A 13,505-nucleotide genomic window follows, 5' to 3' on the forward strand; every position below is an offset into this window, starting at 1 on the left:
AGGATCTCATTCAGATTTGATGGAGAAATTAAAACCTTTACAGACAAGGAAAAGCTGAGAGTTCAGCACCACCAAACCAGCTCTACAACAACTGCTAAAGGAACTTCTCTAGGCAAGAAACACGAGAGAAGGAAAACACCTATAATAACGAACCCAAAACAATTTAGAAAACGGGAATAGGAACATACATATCGATAATTACCTTAAATGTAAATGGATTAAATGCTCCCACCAAAAGACACAGATTGGCTGAATGGATACAAAAACAAGACCCATATATTTGCTGTCTACAAGAGACCCACTTCAGACCTAGAGACACATACAGACTGAAAGTGAGGGGATGGAAAAAGATATTTCATGCAAATGGAAACCAAAAGAAAGCTGGACTAGCAATTCTCATATCAGACAAAATAGATTTTAAAATAAAGACTATTAGAAGAGACAAAGAAGGACACTACATAATGATCAAGGGATCAATCCAAGAAGAAGATAGAACAATTGTAAATATTTATGCACCCAACATAGGAGCACCTCAATACATAAGGCAAATACTAACAGCCATAAAAGGGGAAACCGACAGTAACGCATTCATAGTAGGAGACTTTAACACCCCATTTTCACCAATGGACACATCCAAAATGAAAATAAATAAGGAAACACAAGCTTTAAATGATACATTAAACAAGATGGACTTAATTGATATTTATAGGACATTCCATCCAAAAACAACAGAATACACATTTTTCTCAAATGCTCATGGAACATTCCCCAGGATAGATCATACCTTGGGTCACAAGTCAAGCCTTGGTAAATTTAAGAAAATTGAAATTGTATCAAGTATCTTTTCTGACCACAACGCTATGAGACTAGATATCAATTACAGGAAAAGATCTGTAAAAAATACAAACACATGGAGGCTAAACAATACACTACTTAATAACGAAGTGATCACTGAAGAAATCAAAGAGGAAATCAAAAAATACCTAGAAACAAATGACAATGGAGACACAACGACCCAAAATCTATGGGATGCAGCAAAAGCAGTTCTAAGAGGGAAGTTTACAGCAATACAATCCTACCTTAAGAAACAGGAAACATCTCGAATAAACAACCTAACCTTGCACCTAAAGCAATTAGAGAAAGAAGAACAAAAAAACCCCAAAGTTAGCAGAAGGAAAGAAATCATAAAAATCAGATCAGAAATAAATGAAAAAGGAATGAAAGAAACGATAGCAAAGATCAATAAAACTAAAAGCTGGTTCCTTGAAAGGATAAACAAAATTGATAAACCATTAGCCAGACTCATCAAGAAAAAAGGGAGAAGACTCAAATCAATAGAATTAGAAATGAAAAAGAAGTAACAACTGACACTGCAGAAATACAAAAGATCATGAGAGATTACTACAAGCAACTCTATGCCAATAAAATGGACAACCTGGAAGAAATGGACAAATTCTTAGAAATGCACAACCTGCCAAGACTGAATCAGGAAGAAATAGAAAATATGAACAGACCAATCACAAGCACTGAAATTGAAACTGTGATTAAAAATCTTCCAACAAACAAAAGCCCAGGACCAGATGGCTTCACAGGCGAATTCTGTCAAACATTTACAGAAGAGCTAACACCTATCCTTCTCAAACTCTTCCAAAATATAGCAGAGGGAGGAACACTCCCAAACTCATTCTTTGAGGCCACCATCACCTTGATACCAAAACCAGACAAGGATGTCACAAAGAAAGAAAACTACAGGCCAATATCACTGATGGACATTGATGCAAAAATCCTCAACAAAATACTAGCAAACAGAATCCAACAGTACATTAAACGGATCATACAGCATGATCAAGTGGGGTTTATTCCAGGAATGCAAGGATTCTTCAATATATGCAAATCAATCAACGTGATACAACATATTAACGAACTGAAGGAGAAAAACCATATGATCATCTCAACAGATGCAGAGAAAGCTTTCGACAAAATTCAACACCCATTTATGATAAAAACCCTGCAGAAAGTAGGCATAGAGGGAACTTTCCTCAACATAATAAAGGCCATATATGACAAACCCACAGCCAACATCGTCCTCAGTGGTGAAAAACTGAAAGCATTTCCACTAAGATCAGGAACAAGACAAGATTGCCCACTCTCACCACTATTTTCAACATAGTTTTGGAAGTTTTAGCCACAGCAATCAGAGAAGCAAAGGAAATAAAAGGAATCCAAATCAGAAAAGAAGAAGTAAAGCTGTCACTGTTTGCAGATGACATGATACTATACATAGAGAATCCTAAAGATGCTACCAGAAAACTACTAGAGCTAATCAATGAATTGAGTAAAGTTGCAGGATACAAAATTAATGCACAGAAATCTCTTGCATTCCTATACACTAATGATGAAAAAATCTGAAAGTGAAATCAAGAAAACACTCCCATTTACCACTGCAACAAAAAGAATAAAATATCTAGGAATAAACCTACCTAAGGAGACAAAAGACCTGTATGCAGAAAACTATAAGACACTGATGAAAGAAATTAAAGATGATACAAATAGATGGAGAAATATACCATGTTCTTGGATTGGAAGTGACTCTACTCGTGAAAATGACTCTACTACCCAAAGCAATCTACAGATTCAATGCAATCTCTATCAAACTACCACTGGCATTTTTCACAGAACTAGAACAAAAAATTTCACAATTTGTATGGAAACACTAAAGATCCCGAATAGCCAAAGCAATCTTGAGAACGAAAAACGGAGCTGGAGGAATCAGGCTCCCTGACTTCAGACTATACTATAAAGCTACAGTCATCAAGACAGTATGGTACTGGCACAAAAACAGAAAGATAGATCAATGGAACAGGATAGAAAGCCCAGAGATAAACCCATGCACATATGGTCACCTTATCTTTGATAAAGGAGGCAGGAATGTACAGTGGAGAAAGGACAGCCTCTTCAATAAGTGGTGTTGGGAAAACTGGACAGGTACATGTAAAAGTATGAGATTAAATCACTCCCTAACACTATACACAAAAATAAGCTCAAAATGGATTAAACACCTAAATGTAAGGCCAGAAACTATCAAACTCTTAGAGGAAAACATAGGCAGGACACTCTATGACATAAATCACAGCAAGATCCTTTTTGACCCACCTCCTAGAGAAATGGAAATAAAAACAAAAATAAACAAATGGGACCTAATGAAACTTAAAAGCTTTTGCATAGCAAAGGAAACCATAAACAAGACAAAAAGACAACCCTCAGAATGGGAGAAAATATTTGCAAATGAAGCAACTGACAAAGGATTAATTTCCAAAATTTACAAGCAGCTCGTGCAGCTCAATAACAAAAAAACAAACAACCCAATCCAAAAATGGTCAGAAGACCTAAATAGACATTTCTCCAAAGAAGATATACAGACTGCCAACAAACACATGAAAGAATGCTCAACATCATTAATCATTAGAGAAATGCAAATCAAAACCACAATGAGATATCATCTCACACCAGTCAGAATGGCCATCATCAAAAAATCTAGAAACAATAAATGCTGGAGAGGGTGTGGAGAAAAGGGAACCCTCTTACACTGTTGGTGGGAATGTAAATTGATACAGCCACTGTGGAGAACAGTATGGAGGTTCCTTAAAAAACTACAAATAGAACTACCATATGACCCAGCAATCCCACTACTGGGCATATACCCTGAGAAAACCATAATTCAAAAAGAGTCATGTACCAAAATGTTCATTGCAGCTCTATTTACAATAGCCCGGAGATGGAAACAACCTAAGTGCCCATCTTCGGATGAATGGATAAAGAAGATGTGGCACATATATACAATGGAATATCACTCAGCCATAAAAAGAAATGAAATTGAGCTATTTGTAATGAGGTGGCTAGACCTAGAGTCTCATACAGGGTGAAGTAAGTCAGAAAGAGAAAGACAAATACCGTATGCTAATATATATATATGGAATTTAAGGGGAAAAAAATGTCATGAAGAACCTAGGGGTAAGACAGGAATAAAGACACAGACCTACTAGAGAATGGACTTGAGGATATGGGGACGGGGAAGGGTAAGGTGTGACAAAGCGAGAGAGAGGCATGGACATATATACACTACCAAACGTAAGGTAGATAGCTAGTGGGAAGCAGCCGCATAGCACAGGGAGATCAGCTCCGTGCTTTGTGACCGCCTGGAGGGGTGGGATAGGGAGGGTGGGAGGGAGGGAGACGCAAGAGGGAAGAGATATGGGAACATATGTGTATATATAACTGATTCATTTTGTTGTAAAGCAGAAACTAACACACCATTGTAAAGCAATTATACTCCAATAAAGATGTTAAAAAAAAAAAAAAAGGAGAAAAGGTGCTATGGGAATTCCGTAGTGGTCCAGTGGTTAGGACTCCGTGCTTCCACTGCCAGGGGGCCCAGGTTCAATCACTGGTGGGGGAACTAAGATCCTGCAAGCCATGTGGTGCAGCCAAAAAAAAAAGAAGAAAAGGCGCTCAACCTCGCTAGTCATCAGGAAAATGAAAATTAAGGCTACAATAAGGTACCACTACACACTTGTTAGAATGAGTAAAATCTTAAAAGACTAAGAGTAGCAAATATTGGGAAGAATATAGAGTGATTGGAACTAACACTGCGTGCTGGTGGGGTCTATGAAAACTCTTAGGTTAAGAGAGTGTACATAATAGAATTTTTATTTTTTAATTAATTTTTTATTGGAGTATAGTTGATTTATAATGTTGTGTTAGTTTCAGGTGTACAGCAAAGTGATTCAGTTATACATATACATGTATTCATTCTTCTTCAGATTTTCATTCTCATAGAGTTCTTTACAGAGTAGTGAATAGAGTTCCCTGTGCTATACAGTAGGTTCTTATTAGTTACCTATTTTATATATAGTAGTATGTATATGTCAATCTCAATCTCCCTAGAATTAATTTTTAAATTGTGGTTTATTCATACAATATAAACAGCAATGAAAACATGCTGCATTTAACTACACTCATGATCTCAAAAACAAAAGCAGACATAGACGTGCACACAAAATTACATATTGTATGATTCCATTTATATCATATGCAAAAACGGGCAAAACTGTCTTTGGTGTTAGAAGTCAGGATAGTGGTTACTTTTGGGAAAATAATAAGTAAAAGAGAGCACGAGGAGGGCTGCTGGGTGCTAATCTTCTACCTCTTCATATAAGCTGTAAATATATAGATGTGTTCACTTTATGAAAATTCATCACGCTGTGCCCGTATAGCATGGACACTTTTCTTAATGTATGCTATACCTCAATAAAAAGCTATTTTTTAAAAAAAGAATGCATGACAACTTTCTTTCCATACTTAAAATGAAGGAGGTGGATAGTGGCAACTACAGACTAATGATATTCATGTTGATTTCATGGGGGGGTTAGTAAATAGAAGTGGAAATCACTTCTATAAGACACCTTTAATCAAACCTATTTTCTGGTAGACCTTTTATATGTTCCTGTAGACAGGTCGATCCTGAACAGTATTATGAAACCAAAAACCAGTTTTAAGAAAAACAATTAAATTAGTTTACTTTATACAACACAGTACAATTAACTCTAAACTCCTATAATATCTTAACTCCCCAAAAGTTGACATTAGGAGTAACCTAGGCCTCCTGAGGTGTGTATAGAATGGAGAAAGCGAAGGTACAGGCTACTTCATGCCCATCAAGTCTGTTCATTGCAAACTGAAGTCAGAGACTTTGAATATTTGGCGTATTTTCTCTACATTTCCTTTATTAGTTGCAGGATAAAGATTGATTGTCTTAGACTGGAGATAAGGGAACCCCGTAACTCACCCCTCTCTTTCTAAGAAAAAGACAGAGAACTAATAAAAAACTTAGGCAAAAGTCTTAAATAGGCACTTCACAGAAGACAGTGAGGATCATGTCTGGGGTGTTCAGGTATTCCTGGGAGAGGAGCCTGAGGAAAAAGGGTCTGTTTAATAGGAGCGGCCCCAGCAAAAGGGCAGAAAATAAAGCTAATGGAAGAAAGTGCACGTAGAAATAGAGTATATGGACTTCAGATGCTGAGAGATTTTTTCCTTTTCCACTTCTAATTTCCTTACGCTATCCTCAAGCCTCCACTGGGGATGCAGCCGTGAGAAAGCTGCTGGTGATTAGAGACAGCCAGGAACGACCGTTTGACAGGAGCTCCACTAGTTGGACATTGATAGCTAGCAGAAGGGGAACTAGTACTGTGGATCCTCAGAGGAGCAGAGGGAGGGTGACTTCCCAATCCCGTGGGACAGGAGCTCACATTTGACTGCCACATGGTAGATGGAAGGGGTCAGAACACCTGGCTGATGTGTATAAAGAGTCTTGCACACTGTAGGTACCAAAAGCAGGTAGCTATTACTCTGATCATCTAGATAATGCCACAAGATTGTCACAACAGCTTTCACAATACTGTTCAAAATGGAACGGTCTATAGGAACCTATACAAACTGTGTCAGAAAACAGCTTGAGGGACTTCCCTGGTGGCGCAGTGGTTAAGAATCCACCCGCCAATGCAGGGGACACAGGTTTGATCCCTGGTCCGGGAAGGTCCCACATGTTGTGGAGCAACTAAGCCCGTGTGCCGAAACTACTGAGCCTGCTCTCTAGAGCCTTCGAGCCACAGCTACTGAGCCCGTGAGCCACAGCTACTGAAGTCCGTGTGCCCTAGAGCCTGCGCACCACAACTACTGAGCTCGCATGTTGCAACTACTGAAGCCTGCATGCCTAGAGCCCGTGCTCCACAACGAAGAGTAGCCCCCGTTTGTGGCAACTAAAGAAAGCCCACGCAGAGCAGTGAAGACCCAATGCAGCCAAAAATAAATAAATTTTTAAAAAAGAAAAGAAAATAGTTTGAATTAAAGACATCTTATAATACAGACATGATATCATAATTAAAGAAAGGCACTGTTTGAAAAATAAGACATTAGTGCAAGAACAATGACTCTCAAGAAAAGTGTGGAGGGTTTGTCAATGAGGAAAATGCTGGTAGAGACAGGAAAGAATTTCAGAAGGAGATTTACCCACAAACTGTCAGGATTGTGGAAAATTGTGTGTCAACATAGAGACACTGCTCTGTGACTTGTTTTTCTTGCTAGTTCTTCTCTGATAGTGAGGATGCAGGTGTCAAATGAAACATCTGATGCCTTTTGCAATGTGAAACTGTCAGGAAGGAAATCTGACACATCAGCAAGGAGTATAAAATTCAAGTTTTTAGTAGATTTATTAAATTATAAAATTTCATCCAGGCCATCACAAATCCCCTCCTCCACACATGGTTTATTGTTCAGCGTTAAAAGGTGGAAAATATTCATTAAGCAAGACAAGGCCATGGATGCAGGATGAGCAGGAATACGTACAATATATCACCCGGTGCTTAAGAGATGAACTCTACGTAGGAAGCACAATGTGAGTGGAGTGTGTTTGGGGCAATTCCGGTGGGCTGACTCAGCTGTATTTAGACGAGGTCTACAAGACAGCAAAGGCAATGAGAGGTTACCAGGGAAACCAATGGAAGGACAAAGCTAGTAAGTGTGGCTAGATAATGGTGATGCTTATGACTTGTACATGAAGTATGTACATGAGAACTTGAAACATCTGGGATGGGGCCTTCTGAGTAAGTCTAGGGAAGCAGTAATTAGTAAAAGTTAAGAATAAAAAGAAAAAAAATATTGGACTGTCACTTAGACTTTGCTCTGTTTCATTCAACAATTATTTCCTGGAAATCTTTGCAGCTGGGGTAAGCATAAGGACTTAAAAATGAATAAAATATAGTCTCCATCCTCCAGACACTAACAAGGAAGTGGGGACAGATGCAGGCTTTCTGGGTGTGTAGGAAACCTAGACACAGGAGGAACGTACTTCATGCAAACCAAGTGGAATGTGACGGGAATAGAGTAAAGAGAAGCAAGCTTCCATGGCATCAACCTTCATTTTCTTTAATCAAATAGCCATAATCCATACTTGATTACAACAGGCTCAACCTGCAGGATTTAAAGCCACTCCATGGTTAAATATGCTTCCGTTCAAAATGGCATTCTGAGTGTAGACATCTGTCCTCTTTCTCCCAAGGCTCTATTAAAATGTTAAGAAAACAATTGTTCCATTTTTAAAAGTATAAGCCCACAAGATAAATAACAATGGAAGAGGTAGATAGCATAAAATAGGAGACTGAACAAATTTCTCGAAGAAAGTAAACAGAAATATGCACAGAGGAGGCTGCAGCTGAGGAGGGAGCCAACCTTTCTGGGGGCCCTGAGAGCAGCTCCCTAGTCAGGTGGCAGCTGTGATGGACAGCAGCAAGGGGCAGGGGTATTAATTAAAGTTCTGTATCTGTAATGGTCAAAAACCCCAATCCCATGTAGAATGTCTGGCAGTCAGATATTCACTCATAAAGAAAATAGCAAGTGTTTTCACCTAAAGAAATAGAAAACTATCAAGGGATAATCAAAACAGTTAATGTGGGTTTTGTCATCCTGGAGCGAAGCCCACCACATTCCAGCGTCAGGGTAACCCTTCATTTCATCACTAGGTCTCCACCATAAAAAACATCCCTGCCAATTGACAAACCCCACCAGGAAAACAGGGCGCTAGTCAGTGTTTCCACAAGGTCAATATGAATACGACTGAGAATGCAAGAATGACCAGAAAGCTAAAGGAAGCCTGCAGCATGACAGAAAACCACCATGACAAATGGGGAAGGGTGAGCTGTGACAGGGCGAGAGAGAGTCATGGACATATACACACTAACAAACATAAGGTAGATAGCTAGTGGGAAGCAGCCGCATGGCACAGGGATATCGGCTCGGTGCTTTGTGACCGCCTGGAGGGGTGGGATAGGGAGGGTGGGAGGGAGGGAGATGCAAGAGGGAAGAGATATGGGAACATATGTATATGTATAACTGATTCACTTTGTTATAAAGCAGAAACTAACACACCATTGTAAAGCAATTATACCCCAATAAAGATGTTAAAAAAAAATCACATAATTAAAAAAATAATAATAATCCCAGAGGAAAAGGAGGTGAGCTTACACAAATTTCTGATGCATATGAAAATTGATATTAATATGAAAATTAATATGAGAATATATTACATCCAAATAAGAAGAAGGGAGATATTATGAAAAAAAGGACAATTGCTTAAAAATCATACCACTTTTTAGTTGCTTCATATTTGGACCAGGGCTACTTCTATTTAATTTGTTTGCTTTGGAAGAGACTAAAAAAGAAATGTTCAAAGGATCAGTTTGTACACTTTTTTCTTAAGTGTCATGGGAGTCATGACACTGGAACCATAGGGAAGCAGTGTGATCAGAAGCTACTTGATTCTCAGTTCTCAATAAGTAGTGTTTATATAATCACAATAATGGAAGTTGTACTTATTCATTCAACATATGTTTGTTGAGTATCTGCTATGTGCCAGGCATTGTCAAGGCACCTGGGCTAGATCAGTAAACAAGATAGGAAACAAAACGAACAAAGCATCTTCCCATCTAGAGCTACATTTTCATGGTTTAAGTGCAAGAGGAGAGTTGAGGGAGCTGAGGGGGGGAGGTAGGCCCGTGTGTCGAGCTTTATAAGCCCTTAGAAGGACTTTGGCTTTTACCCTGAGGGAATGGGGGCCACTGCAGGGAATGGGGCCAGAGGAGTGACATGATTTTAACAAGATCGTTCAGGCTGCAACATCAGTAACAGACTAAAAGGGGCAAAGTGGAAGCAGAGACCAGTAAGGAAGCTATGACAGTTTATTGTTTTTAATCATCTATACCCAAAGCACTAGAGACTTAACCCGATTGTAAATATCAGCAACATGGTAATATCAAAGTAAATGCAGTGCCCACGACGTCAGTATGTGAAGGAGGGAGGAGAATGCAGAGAAAACTGTGAGCAGGGACCACCGCTTTTCCCTGCAGGCCCTTTTGTACTCTCCTGTTTTTCAGCTGCCTTTATAAATAACGGATTTTTTAAATGTAGGTCAAATATGCCCACTTCATTCTAGAAAGTAGTTCAGGTAAATGTCACATGATTATATCCAAATTGCTCTTTTTCAGCATTTGGGGCAGGACTCATTCTCTAGAGTGGCTTTCCAGGTGATTTTAAAACATTGATTTTACAACCTCTTTGCAGTAATGTGAGTGTTTTCTGTCCTCTTCATTTACACATCTGCAATTCCTAGTATTAAACAGCTGATGTTATGGTGCAAAGCAAGGACCTTGCCAGACTTAAATCAGCAGCATGACATGGGAGGAAGAAAACACAGGGATTCCAGGCTCTGCCACTTAAGAGCAATGTGTTTTGGAATACCTCCCTAAATCTCCCTGAGCACCTGTAAAACAGGCAGGAAATAAATGTCAGATTTGAGCATTCAATATGCTAATAGATGTGAAACACTTTGTCAAAGAAAAAGTGCTAAACATTTATGCTTATATAGTTAATGTTTCATATGCCACCCGTCATGACTGCATTGCACAGTGCTTCATAAATTCTATACATCTTACTCTTCTTTGATCCTTTATAATAACCTTTGGTGAAGGCGTGCTATTAAAGTAAAATAGAAATTACCTTGAACTTTGATCCAGGTAGGACAGGTGGCTGGGCCCATCAATCACTTTGTGATGCTTCAAATCCAATTTCATCCTCTTCCAGTTTTAGGTAAACATAGTTTCTATAATGAATTCTTCATAGTCAAAAGAAACATTTTAAAGGATTTTGCCTTATTCCATGAAAAAATATTCTCATGCAAATGACTTTACTTTTAATCATATAACTAGGATGTTGGACTTTATAACATGATATTTTGACATATTATTTGAAATTTAAAGGGAATTATTTCAGTTACCACGAAACATCTCTACATATATTTTATGTCTGAGGCCCCCTACAGTCAGAATGCATAATTCATCCTTCCAACACCCTAACCATTCATGGTATCAGGTCACTGAATGTTGAGAAACCAAGCTTTCACTAGCTTGCAATCAAATAATCTTCAGCCTGGCTGACAACAGCCTATGGACTATACATACTTACAAGAAAACAGAAAAGATGGCCTCGTATTTTCCCTGAAACTTCATTATGGTGCTAACCTTTCAGCAAGAAATGGCATTTTAGAAATGCCACATGCATTTTAACTCTTGTTCCAGTTGCTAATGGCAAAGCTGACCTATCAAAAAAAATAAGAGGAAAAAAGAGCATCATTAACCATGTAATAACCTCAGTCCTTCAGGGTCATTAATATACTATTTTTACTCGGGCCAATGTCATTTTATTTGTCAATTCACTCCAAAAAATATTACTTTCTATCACTATCAGAGAATTGGGGAATCCTGGGAGACTTTAAATTATAAAGTCCTATAAGAATCTCACTTCCATTATATTCCTATATGTCTGTTCCTAAACTTCCTCTTGTCAGGATGATTAGCAGGAATTGCTTCTGATTATCAATTTCTGAGCCCAAGTTCATATAGCAGACAGTGAAGTATGGAGGGATTTTTTTTCTCATCCACAAATATCTTTCCAAAACATTTTCAGAGATTCTAAAAAGAGAGCAAATCTTCTTGTCTGTTCTAGTTTGAAGAATCATCTACAGGCAAGAAAATCCACCCCGCTGGACCATCCAGTTTTGGGAAGGATATCATTAGGGTAATGAATAAGTAAGAAAGCCGCTTGCTGAATCATGCATAGAAGCCAAGTCAACCCTGACCACTAACTGGATGGTAGTTGAAGCTTTCCTTGTGGCCAACATTTGGTACTGCCAAGCATTCAAATCTAAGGCCCTAATTTTAATAAACCCTCAAACAAAGGCATTCATCTTCAAAATTGTTTGTTCATCAGATACCAGTTGAGATGTAAGTATTTAAGTCAAACACCACTCTAGGGGGTAGGATTAGCAGTGACCAAGAAACCACGTCATTGCCTTCATAGCGCCCCCATTCCTGATGGGGCTGAGTGAAAAAAAGAGTGAGGAGCTTTGGGGCGCCTGGTGTTGGGGGGATATTACCATTTTGGACACGGTGGTTGGAAATGTCCTCTCTGATTAAAATGACTGCCTTCATCCATTTGGGCTGCTATAACAAAAAGACCATAGCGTGGGTGGCTTAAACAGCAAACATTTATTTCCCACAATTCCTGGAGACTGGGAAGTCCAAGATCAAGGCAGATTCGGTGTCTGGTGAGGAACTGCTTCCTGGTTCAGAGACAGATGTTTTCCCCCTCTGCCCTCACATGGCAGAAGGGAGACAAGAGAGCTCTCTTGCAAGACACTAATCCCAATCCTGAGGGCCGCACCGTCATGACATTGTCACCCCTCAGAGGCCGTACCTCCGAACACCATCATCTTGGGAGTTAGGATTTCAACATAGAAATTTTTTAAAAATTTTGATTGGAGTTTAGTTGATTTACAATGTTGTGTTAGTTTCAGGTGTACAGCAAAGTGAATCAGTTATACATATACATATATCCACTCTTTTTTAAGATTCTTTTCCCATCTAGGCCATTACAGAGTATTGAGAAGAGTTCCCTGTGCTATACAGTAGGTCCTTATTAGTAATCTATTTTATATATAGTAGTGCATATATGTCAATCCAGATCTCCCAGTTTATCCGTAACTCCCCGCGCCCCGTTTTCCCCCCAGTAACCATAAGTTTGTTTTCTACATCTGTGAGTCTATTTCTGTTTTGTAAATAAGTTCATTTGTACCGGGTTTTTTGTTTGTTTGTTTGTTTGGCTGCATTGGGTCTTCGTTGCTGCGAGTGGGCTCTCTCGAGTTGTGGCGAGCAGGGGCTACTCTTCATTGCAGTGCACGGGTTTCTCATTGAGGTGCCTTCTCTTATTGTGGAGCACGGGGTCTAGGCACGTGGGCTTCCGTAGTTGCAACACACGGGCTCAGTAGCTGTAGCTCACGGGCTCCAGAGCGCAGGCTCAGTAGTTGTGAGGCATACACTTAGTTGCTCCACGGCACGTGAGATCTTCCTGGACCAGGGATTGAACCCGTGTCCCCTGCATTGGCAGGTGGATTCTTAACCACTGCACCACCAGGGAAGTCCCTGTACCATTTTTTTAGATTCCACATATAAGCAATATCATATGATGTTTGACTTTCTCTGACTTACTTCACTCAGTATGACAATCTCTAGGTCCATCCATGTTGCTGCAAATGTCATTATTTCATTCTCTTTTATGGCTGAGTAATATCCCATTGTATACATGTACCATTATCATCTTTATCCATTCCTCTGTCGATGGACATTTAGGTTGCTTCCATCAACACAGGAATTTTGAGGGGACACAAACATTCAGTCCTTTGCAGGCATGGAATGAACATTGATTAATGCCTATGACATTTAATGCTAGGAACCGTGGTAGGTGCTCGACATATATTTCTCAGTTAATGCGTGGAATAGTCATGTGAGACAACTATTTGTGTCCTCATTTTGTGAAGGAAATACATCTCAGAGATGGCAGAA

The sequence above is a fragment of the Grampus griseus genome, assembly GCF_964374135.1.
Source record: "Grampus griseus genome assembly, chromosome: 18".
Lineage (NCBI taxonomy): Eukaryota > Metazoa > Chordata > Mammalia > Artiodactyla > Delphinidae > Grampus > Grampus griseus.